Source organism: Amblyomma mixtum, chromosome 7, assembly GCF_055824585.1.
Source record: "Amblyomma mixtum isolate Tamu chromosome 7, ASM5582458v1, whole genome shotgun sequence".
In the NCBI taxonomy this organism is placed as follows: Eukaryota; Metazoa; Arthropoda; class Arachnida; order Ixodida; family Ixodidae; genus Amblyomma; species Amblyomma mixtum.
The window spans coordinates 17,045,689-17,057,224 of NC_143018.1; positions in this window are offsets into that span (position 1 = coordinate 17,045,689).

The window sequence follows — 11,536 nt, forward strand, 5'->3', positions numbered from 1 at the left end:
GAATTGATTTGCTTCAAGTACACCTCCAGAACTCCGGGCAGGAGCCAACGTACGGATTACCCCTTGCAGAGGGTTACGCTGCTGTGACTGTAGTTCATGTTTTTAATTATCGTAGTTCTGGATTTGTCAACTTCCTCGGCATACACGCAGGTACCACCAAATCTGGCGACGTTGCCGATTCGCAGCCATATTTCTGAGCTTCAACCTCTGATAGATCATGACACGATTTTTTCAGCAACGGTTGCTGAAGGTTGTGCTACTTGATGATAAACCACGCAACATTATTCCTACGAGAAACGTAAGCTGTGACTGTGCCCAAGATAGGTGAGCATCAAAGAACAAGGTAAACCACTTTACGAAGGCAGACCTTGTTCACGTTGCGCTCAACCTAGAGCGCAATGTGAACATGAAAAACCATTTAATCTGGTACTGGCTTCCACTCACGTTCTTGCGGGAGTGTTTGGTAATTTGATTTCCCATTGTTTCGTTTTGTGGGAGCGGAAATGTGGTCTTCCGCTGCAAGTCACTAAGTATCACTATTTCTGAGTTAATTACTGGAAAAGCAACCGCTAACACACACACACACAAAAACAAACCCTCATTACTGTTGACCGCGCAGGGATACAACAGTTATAGCGCTGAAGGATAGCAGTAATTTATCCGCCAAAGATAATATTAACCGAAAAAGAACCAAAATCGGGCTCGAAATTAAGCACCGAAAAAGACCTGACGATGTTTTAAAACAGTAGAAACAGAAAAGTCCTGCCCAAGTACTGTTCATTGTCTTTCTATGGCTCAGTGTCGCGCACACTTTAGATACCCCGAATTTGCACAAGAAACAAAATAGGTGAATGAATCGATCAATAGATGAATCCCACAGGACATTACGCGCACCACTATGCTGAACCAAGGGCTATTGCCATAAAGCGCATCGGAGTAGCAGTTGTTAAGCGAATAAAACGTGCGCACAGACTTTCACAGTGAACCTGTTCGCCAACATTGCGGCCGCTATAACGTGGGTTCGAGTCACCAATATGCCGCAACAGCGCTGCTTACCAAAGCTGGAACCTCGACCAGTGCCTAATTAATCGACGTGAAAGCCGAAAAATTAAGAAAAGGCTTCGTATATATTCTACGTTACGGCTGCAGGCATCGTACACATTAGGGTAAAAGAATTTACGCCGCGCACAAACACGCCTTCACACTCATGCTCGTATGAATACATGCTTTGTAAATGAAGCGTTTAATCATAAGGAAAGAAATGATTAGGCGCCGCACACTTACCTTCAGCTTCTGGACTTCATTCGGCGGCAAAGGAATGTTCGGGCACACGTTTTCGTCGAAGCGTTCCTGGTCCATAGGACAGACACCGCCGACGCCATCTTGGACACTGCCCTTCTTGCAGGTTTCGCAAAGGGAGTGGCAGCAAGGTAGTAGCACGGTGCTTTCGGGAATCAGACCGCACAAGGAGCACGCGTAAGGATGCAATGTTTGCTTGGTTGATCGGATTAGCCTCCATTTGACGCCGATGAAATCTCCGGCACTCACCCGCAGCAGCGTTCCTGTTTTGGGGTCCGACATGGTGCAGTGCATGGCAGAGTGAAGGGTTGGGTATCGGTAACTGCCGACGTGGTCGCTGTCACTGTTGCAAGGTCCGACAGTGTAAAGCGTTGACAGCCAAAAAGGAAAAAAAACACACACCAAAATTTCACGAGGCAGTCAGACAGCGAAATCTTGATGCGAAAGAGGGAACACTCGCGTGTGCTGCGTGTTATCAGTGACGTTGATTTCGCTCGGTTAATCCAGAATCACGGCTTTCTTCAGTAGAAGGAATCAACGCCCAGTGGCAGGAAAGCGATAACCTTTCCGTTTTCATTGCAATATCTAATCCATAAATGAAAATTTAAACGAGCTTAGTGCATGTGTACATTTATGGCAACAGTGTTTCCATTTAGAAGAACATTCTTGCGGGCTAGCTGATTCATTTTCGACGAAGTGGGAAACAGAAACAATGTTGCGCCCATGGTGTCGTATTCGTTTCTTTACCTCCTGTCCTCTTTCTGGCAGTTTCTAGCCTTCCTCTCTACAATATGATCTTACTGCTGTAATGGAGACCTGGATAAAGTAAGGTGAGTTCCCCTGCATACCTGGCTACACTACAGTACCATTACCAAAAGAGCGCCCCTCCAGGTTGCTGCGCCACTCTTATTTAAAGCAGCGTAAGTCATAAAGAGCTCAGTGATTCCGCACCAAAATTCTTACGCACTTAATTATTGATCTGAAAGGCAAGACGGTCACGGTTAAATAATTTTGTTCGAATCCTTCCTTATTAAAAACATCATTATCAAAGCACCTGGTGGATTAGCTCATCAGTCAAAAAAAATGACGTTTTGTCTAGCCTTGATATGAACGCCTGCGTCGATGCTGGTAAGATGAACACTACAGACCATTGTTGAAGTTTTCTGTTCTTACCACGATCAAGACGGCTCATACCTAGAAGGCTAGATTCTTACAACTTTTCCAATATTATATATCGGGCGTACTAAGCAAATGCTAGATATTTACTTGAAAATGTGGACTGTGAAAGTTTGCGTGATGACGTCGTAGATGCAGAACTTTCAATTTCGTCCGCACTATTACGCAAGTAATTAGGAGGTGAAAGCTAGGGTATTCACGCCAATACGATCAGCACGCCATTTATTCACCGGCTGACCGTGCAGCCGTTGAACCAGTGTAGCCAATCACTCTGCTACCACGTGAGCTTGGGTAACGGTTTCTTTTTGCCGTCTGCAGGCGGGGCTGCGGCGTAAGCGGAAGCCATAGAGTTTCTTACTATTACCTAGAGGGAAAGCTGGCGACCCCTCTATGGGAAATTACATGGAGACCCCTCGAGACCACTTCAGCCCCCATGGGCGCTCAAAGCATCATGGGGCGGTGAGCTGCTTGTTGCGGAACTGCAACTTTTCGCCAAAAAACAATGCAAAAATAAAGCAGTTCGATAGATACGAATGTCCTAACATTCAATATCTTGTCTAATGATTGCAACAAACGAGCAGAAAAGCATTTAAGTGCAAAGTTTGCCCAAAATAAGAGATGACTAGCTTTCCTATTGGCCAAGTGATGAAGACTAAAACACTAATATTTCGTAATTAACAAGCGCACTTTTAAAAGTAAATATGTTTTCAAAAAAAATTTTGTTGCTTAGATACTTTAAGAGATTTTTTAATGGCATTTCAGAAGAGTAAAACCTTTTATTGGCGTCGTGTGTGATCGCGTTTTCACTACTATGGCTTTTGCACACTGCGTTCGCGCCAAAGTCGTCTGCGCACACACGAACAGCGTTTTTGGAATGGAATATCTTAGTAATGACACTCCGTGTTCCTGAAAAACTACGAATGTCTCGCAACAAGTAGCTCACCGCCCCATGATGCTTTGAGCGTCCATGGTGGCTGAAGTGCAGCGCCGCCAGCTTTCCCTCTAGGTAATAGTAAGAAACTCTATGGCGGAAGCAGCAGGGGTGATCTGTTTGTCGGGTGCTTGGGCTTTGAAAGCTATTATCGTAGATGAAGTGATCTAACCTTACAGGCTCGATCAAAGCCTTGCAGCTGAAACCTGATTTCATGGCAGTTTTCAAGGTCATGCACTACGATATAGGTGACTAAAAAACAGTAAAATAAGTGGAAAATGAGGGCAACACAGGAGGCAATTTGGCATGGCATTATCTGCGTTCATATACGTGCTTTAGAGTTTTTTTTTTGTATGATTGTAAATTGTGGCGTTTATCGTCCCGGAGAGACTCACTGGCTTTGAGAGACGCCGTAGCAGTGGCTCCGGATACATATAGACCACCCTGGGATTAATTACGTGCGCAGACATCGCTCAGAAAGCAGGAGCTTTTTTACTTCACCTCCATCGATGTACGGTCGATGCGTGCTCGATGGAACCCGTGACCAGTCAGCAGCAGAACGCTAAACCCATTCGGCCACAACGGAGCGCCACTTCTCAGGCGTTCCGTCAGTTTCTTTACCTGGTCTTTTCCAATAAGGCTCCTCACCGCAGCCACCGTTAGCGTGAAAGAACGATTGTATTGTCTCAGGATGTATTAATATCTTCTTGTGGAATAGTTGGTAATTCATCCAGAAAGAGTAAGCAGCCCTAAAAAAGAGCGACGAAGAAACAGAAGATAGGAGCAGTGCTGACAATGATGTCTGGTTTATTGCAGCAAACTGACCGGAATCTGTACAAGGTAAGAACATCACTTGACAAAACGCGGGAACGCAAAATCCGGCCGCGCATCCACCAACAGTATGAAAAATGACGTGGTCAAAGGAAACCACATGATACGCACGCGCACTTGCCAGAATATCAGACACACAGGAAGCCGAGGCCGAACCGCCGCAGTCGGGATGCATTTGCTCAAGGAAGATATCAAAAGCAGAGTCAAACGCTCGTAGCAAAAGCTGTGTCAGGACTAAAACGTAACCTTAAACACACACTAAAACACAAGAGCGAAACCATCATCAAGAGGAAAAAAGATGCAGTCACATTGGTTAGAATGATAAAATAAACGGCACAATTTATAAAAGCATACACAAAAGGCTATTTCCTTCTATGATAGCGTAATTCAAGGCGAGCTGATGCACCTGTAACCGGCCTTGGAATCGAGAACGCCTTCAAAGCCTCGAAATACTCGGAATACAAAAGAGAAATATCATAAAGGTGGAGAGAACACAACTCTAGAAAGCCACTGGGCACACCAACACACTGATGAAGAGACAGAACAGAAGCGATATTTTAGTCAAATAAAAACTCGTGAAGAAGTCCTGAAGCCGTAATGATAGACAATAATTACGATTTATTTGTACATAAAACAGAATAAAAAGATAACACTTGGACGCACTATATATGTCTCGGTTACCAACTCGTGAATTCACCCTTAAACTTTATAACGCTAGCAGGCGAAACGACTCGCACGCTCTCTGTCTGTAGTACTTCTTGCTGAATAATTTGCCTTTATTTGCTTTTCGTCCAGCATGTAGCGTTGGCTGAAGAGATTTAGGGGCAGAACCCTTGAGTCGCCAGCTGAGCCTCGCACGTGACAAATTCGTAAGTTACGGAAACATGCACAAGCACGCGTAAATAACTCTACAATCCCGACGTAACACAAATATTTGTAAACATATACGGTTCCAAGTTGTTCAAGACATCGATTGCGGATACAATGCTAAAGAGGTCATAGGTGTTAAGTGTCCACCACGAAGACATCGAAGCTGATATCTCTCTCACTGGTAAAGCCATTCGATTCGAGGTGTGACCAACTGTGGAAGAATTCTTGCTGCCATCCCTCAGCAAGCAGCTCTCGAACGTCTACCTCTTCCAAGAAACAAACACTCTTATTTCGGTCTTTATTCCAGATTTTAACGCTCTCGACATGTGACGCCAAACGAGACATATCGAGGGTACCTTCAAAGCTAAAACGGAGGACTAACAATTCATCACACGCCCCCACAGCGACTCTGAGGTAAACGTCTTTCCAGTGCCACTTGTTCACTGTCAGGACCGTTTTAAACTCCGGTGTCTGGGTGTAAAGGCCGCGAGGATTTTTAACTTTCAAGGTGTAAAGGACGCGCCTATTCTCTTCACGACTTCTCTCAAAAGAGTAGACATGTAAGATTTTGTCGATATCGCTACAGCATGAATCAGGAACGTCTTCCCACCAAGCAACAGGCCGCTTCACATGCTGCACAGCTGTCTGGTGCCCGTCTTCGAGGTAAGCGAGTGATTGGCTGGCCAACACTTCCAGTCTTCGCAGGATGTGCCTCTTCTCAAAGCTCCACTCCAAAGGTGCTTCGCCCTCTGCGCGCTCTTCTTCGTTAGATCCGGCACTCAGTTGAGGGGTGAGGTCTTCGGGCTGCGACTGTACCTGTTCCCGTACTGCCACTGAAGGTCCTTCAGAAGGTTGTGTGCGCCCGTAGTTAAAGCTACCATTCGTACTTCTGAGTGTTTCCACGATTTCCCGCATGAGGACAGCGTGGTTTGCCATGTCCTCTGAGAGTCGTTTAACCTGGCTCTCCATTGCGGGCAGCTGGTTCTGGAACGGTTCCATAAGGAGCGCCTTGAATTCCTCCAGGGAGGCGATGACGTCATTTGTTCTTAAGGCGCGGTCGCCTCTTGAGTGCGGATTGTCGGTTGTGGAAACAGCGCGGGCGGCGTCACTGCATCCGTTCCCGTAGTGCGTCGCTAAGGCCACATGCGCAACACTGTTGCCACAGCGCGGGCACTCGACTGCATGGAAGGCGCATTCGTCCTCGTAGTGTCGGAGCACACTTGGCAGGCAACCCACGTACTGGCAGCCATGGACGTCATTCCAGCAATAAACCTGTAGGTGAAACAAAGGCAGGGTGAAACAAACGAACGCCTCAAAACTACTACTACTAGTACTACAAAAATGCGGTTACTAGACGAGACCACCAAAAAGTAAGAAAAAATTGGGTAGTGGTTTGACGTAGTTAAACCGAGTTGGCGTGCGAAAACACACGTTCAATCTTGAATTGGATGTCACAATTACGCAGCCTTTAAAAAAATAAATTTATTTATTTCTTATCTTTATTATTTCGTAACGCTTGTTATAAGCTAGTGCTTTAAGTGCAGGGAAGAAGAGTTCTGCGATTTTTATTTAGCCTTGTCACTTGCAGATTACTTGTTACTGGCTGTGCTGAGACAGCGTTGTGACATAAACGAATGACATACGCAAGTTTATTTATTTATTTATTTATTTCATAATACTGTAGGCCACTGCTTGGCCCAAGTAGGAGTGAACTTAGATTGTTACGTAACGAAAAGAATAAAATTATTCAATATTAGCTGCACAAGGATACTGCCACGTATCATTGTAGTGTTTGTTCGTTCACGCTCAAGGCTGCAGGAAAGGGTTGTTATCACTTTTGTTCGTGGCGCGAGAAGCGACCAGACTAATCTCGATTGATCGCAGCCATGAAGGGCTGCATCTAGGTTTTTCTAGATTACTGTAGATGATCTTGTCCTGTTATCTGGAAGTTTCCTTGCCGCCTTTAAATTGAGCGATGCCGCGAGCGGCGGACATTCGTAGTTCGACGACCGCCGAGCACGCCTGTTGCTTACGCCGCCGCCGAGTGATTCAGTTCTTTTGAGGGCGCAAGTCAGCCCAAATAAAGAGCTTCGTTTGCAAGTATTTCTGGTGTCTTCCTGACCGCTGGACTGCCGTCACTACAACGTGACATCTGGTGGAGGTGCTGGGTAGCCTCCCATGTTCCGGACACCCCCTACAAGTCGAGACGCCAGCCCTTTGAGTCATCTACCGCAGGACCTGAGTCCAGTCCACCGCGCAAGCCGACGCCTGCAAGGGGACGCACCTGAGTTCGGGACCCTGCCGGACCCTACCCGGAAGCGGAAGCAAGCACCAACGTCCATCATGACCTTGCCCCAGACGACCACTCCAATCATTCTGCAGCAGCCCCGGGTGCCACCAACCTTCGACGCTTCGCCTGGCGCCGACCCCGAGGAATGGCTGGAGCAGTTCGACCGTGTGGCTGTCTTCAACAACTGGGACGACGCCATGAAATTTAGGTACGTCTTCTTCGCCCTGGAGGGACCAGCAAGAGTCTGGTTCGAGAATGAGGAAGCCAGCCTTGCCAACTGGGAAACCTTCAAGGAACAGCTTCTGAAGACCTTCACAAACGTCGTGCGAAAGGAGAGAGCCCAGCAGCTGCTACAGTCTCGCATACAACACCCGAACGAGACCGTTGCAGTGTATACTGAGGAGATGAAGCGTCTCTTCCGGCGTGCCGACATGAACTTGAAGGAAGAAGAGAAGGTGAAGTTGCTTATGCGAGGAGTTAAAGAGCAACTATTTGCCGGCCTCGTTCGCAACCCACCGAAAACCGTCGCTGAATTCGTAGAAGAGGCATCCACAATGGAGAAAACTCTCGACGCCCGAGCCCGCCAGTATGACCGCCAGCAGCGCTTTTTGTCAGCAAGCTGCATGGACACCGCTAACAATGATAACCTGCGGGAGGTTATACGTGAAGTTGTGCGAGAGGAGCTCCGACGGTTGCTGCCAACGGGAACGCAGCCGCAACTTTCATCGCTCACTGACGTCATCCGGGACGAGGTTCAACAGGCCTTGGGTGTGACGCCGACACCCACGCAGCCTCTGCAGCCCCCAGCCATGACTTACGCCGCAGCTGTGCGCCGTCCTGCCCCTCGACGACGGGACCCAAGCCCCTATCGCCCTCAGCCAGCTGCGTTGGACCGTCGCCCACTCGCCTCAACCCGCCCGCCCTACGAGCGACGCGCGCAGCCGAGAAAATGCGACGAGTGGAGAACTCCCGACCAGCGCCGCCCACTATGCTTCCACTGTGGCGAAGCCCGTCACGTCCTCCGGCACTGCCCATACAGAAGACTTGGCATCCGAGGGTTCTCTTACGACGCTCCACGACCCCGACCCGGCCAGCGACCAGCTGAAATCGAGGAGTTTTTACGTCGGGAAGAATACTCATCGCCGAGCCGCCTATCACGTTCCCCGTCGCCATCGTCCCCGCGCTTTGTATCTCCTAGCCGAGGTTACGCCGTGCGTGGACGCTCCCCCAGCCCCCGAAGGTTAAACTAAATAAAGCAGCCTCTGGAGGTGAGGTTGCTTCTAAGCGCAATGACAAAGAAGGTTAAACTAAATAAAGCAGCCTCTGGAGGTGAGGTTGCTTCTAAGCGCAATGACAAAGATCCTCCATCGACGAGTACTCAAGACCATGCCTCAACTACGACGACAACACCGACGACGACGACACCGACGACGACGACACCGACGACGACGACGCGGCCAGACTTGAAGCTTTTTCCGCTGCCCAGTGAAGTAACGTCGCAGCACGCCCACCGCAGCCTCACTACTCGACGAAGCCGAGATCGGACACCGAAGACAACGTACAATACGAGAACGCGAACAAGTGACCTTGAAGTTACGGTCGACGGTCACGCGGCTACTGCCTTGGTGGACACGGGAGCTGACTACTCTGTCATGAGTGGCCCACTCGCTGTCCGACTCAGGAAGGTGACAACAACCTGGGATGGCCCGCTGATCCGCACCGCAGGTGGCAACCTGATTACGCCGTCAGGACGCTGCACCGCGAGAGTTACTGTAAATGGGAGAACCTATGCGACAACCTTCCTGATCCTACAGCAATGCTCGAGAGACGTGATTTTGGGAATGGACTTCCTGAACGAACATCGGGCGATCATCGACCTTCGATCTAAGTCGATCAAGCTTTCCACGGAAAAAGCCATACCTGTTGCGACGAGCGCGACTCATCACGTTGCCTTAAACGTCCTCGATGAAGCATTGAGCGTGCCGCCCCGATCAAGTGTTCTCGTCGGCATAGGTACTGGAGACATCGAAAATGCCGAAGGTGTTATCGAGGGGAACACCCAGTTACTCCTGGATCGTGGATTGGGCGTCGCGAGGGGAGTCGCCGAAATCCGAAATGGCCGAGCCCAGGTGTTGCTAACCAACTTCACCGAAGAATACCGGCATCTAAACAAAGGTACGACGATCGCTTTCCTCGACGAGCTGGCAGACATCAGAGACGTATTTGCCCTACCCGACCAACCTGCAGAACTATCTGAACAAGGCCATCAACCCACGTTCGACATCAACCCAGCATTACCCCGGAGCAGACAAGACCAAATACGCAGTCTTCTTCAAAGGTACACAAATTGCTTCTCATCAGCATCGAATGTGCGACGAACCCGGCTTGCCAAGCACCGCATTGTCACAGACGAACACGCACGACCACTGCGACAGAGCCCCTACCGCGTATCGCCGTTAGAACGCCAAGCTATCCGCAAGCAAGTTGAGGAAATGCTTCGTGACGACGTCATCCAGCCATCGAGGAGCCCCTGGGCAGCACCGGTCGTCCTAGTGAAAAAGAAAGACGGCACCCTTCGCTTTTGCGTCGATTACCGCCGCCTGAACAACATTACGAAGAAGGATGTCTACCCCCTCCCCCGCATCGACGATACACTGGACCGGCTGTGCAACGCTAAGTACTTCTCATCGATGGACCTGAAGAGCGGCTACTGGCAAATTGAAGTCGACGAAAGAGATCGCGAGAAGACTGCGTTCATCACGCCAGACGGACTCTTCGAGTTCAAGGTGATGCCATTCGGCCTCTGCTCTGCCCCAGCGACGTTCCAGCGAGTAATGGATACGGTGCTCGCAGGCTTGAAATGGCAGATTTGCCTAGTCTACTTAGATGACGTTGTTGTCTTCTCCTCAAGCTTTGAAGACCACCTCAGAAGGCTTCGGATAGTGCTGGAAACGATCAAGTCTTCAGGCCTGACACTGAAACGAGAGAAGTGCCACTTCGCTTACGAGGAGCTGCTGTTCCTTGGTCACGTCGTAAGCAAGGATGGAGTTCGCCCAGACCCAAAGAAGACGGCTGCGATCGCAGAGTTTCCACAGCCTAATGACAAGAAGGCTATACGCAGATTCCTTGGATTATGCGCTTATTACCGGCGATTCGTCAAGAACTTTTCGCGCATCGCTGAACCTTTGACCCAACTTACCAAGGCTGACGTGCCTTTTAAATGGGAAAGGCCGCAAGAGGAAGCTTTCAACGAACTGAAGCGCCGCTTACAGTCCCCTCCTGTGCTCGGGCACTTTGATCAAAACGCCGAAACCGAAGTTCATACCGATGCAAGCAGTGTGGGCTTAGGAGCGGTCCTCGTTCAGAAAAATGGCAGACAGGAGAAGGTTATCGCGTACGCTAGCCGTTCACTGTCGAAAGCCGAGGCCAACTACTCGACCACCGAGAAAGAATGTCTCGCCATTATTTGGGCCACGTCGAAATTTCGCCCCTACCTGTACGGACGACCATTCAAGGTTGTGAGCGATCACCATGCTCTGTGCTGGCTAGCCAATTTGAAAGATCCCTCCGGCCGCCTTGCTCGTTGGAGCCTGCGCCTTCAAGAATTCGACATAACTGTAGTCTACAAATCTGGCCGCAAGCATTCCGACGCAGACTGCTTGTCGCGAGCCCCCGTCGACGCAGCACCGGAAGAGGAAGACGACGACGCTTTCTTAGGACCGGTAAGCGCGAGCAGTTTCGCGCAGCAGCAGCGCTCGGATCCTGAGTTGCAAAGCCTGGTTGATTATCTGCAAGGCAAGACCGCATCGCCTCCCCGAGGGTTCAAGCGCCAACTGTCGTCCTTCGTCCTTCACAATAATGTCCTTCTGAAGAAGAACTTCGCGCCCAACAGGACAGTGCATCTTCTTGTCGTGCCCAAAAATCTCAGGCAAGAAATTATGCAGGCATGTCATGATGAGCCGACTGCAGGGCATCTGGGGATTGCTCGCACGTTGCACCGCATCCAGGAGAAGTACTATTGGCCGCGGCTAGCTACCGACGTTTCGCATTACGTGAAAACGTGCCGTGAGTGTCAACGACGGAAAACGCCTCCGACTAGACCAGCCGGACTCCTGAACCCCATACCACCGCCAACTAAG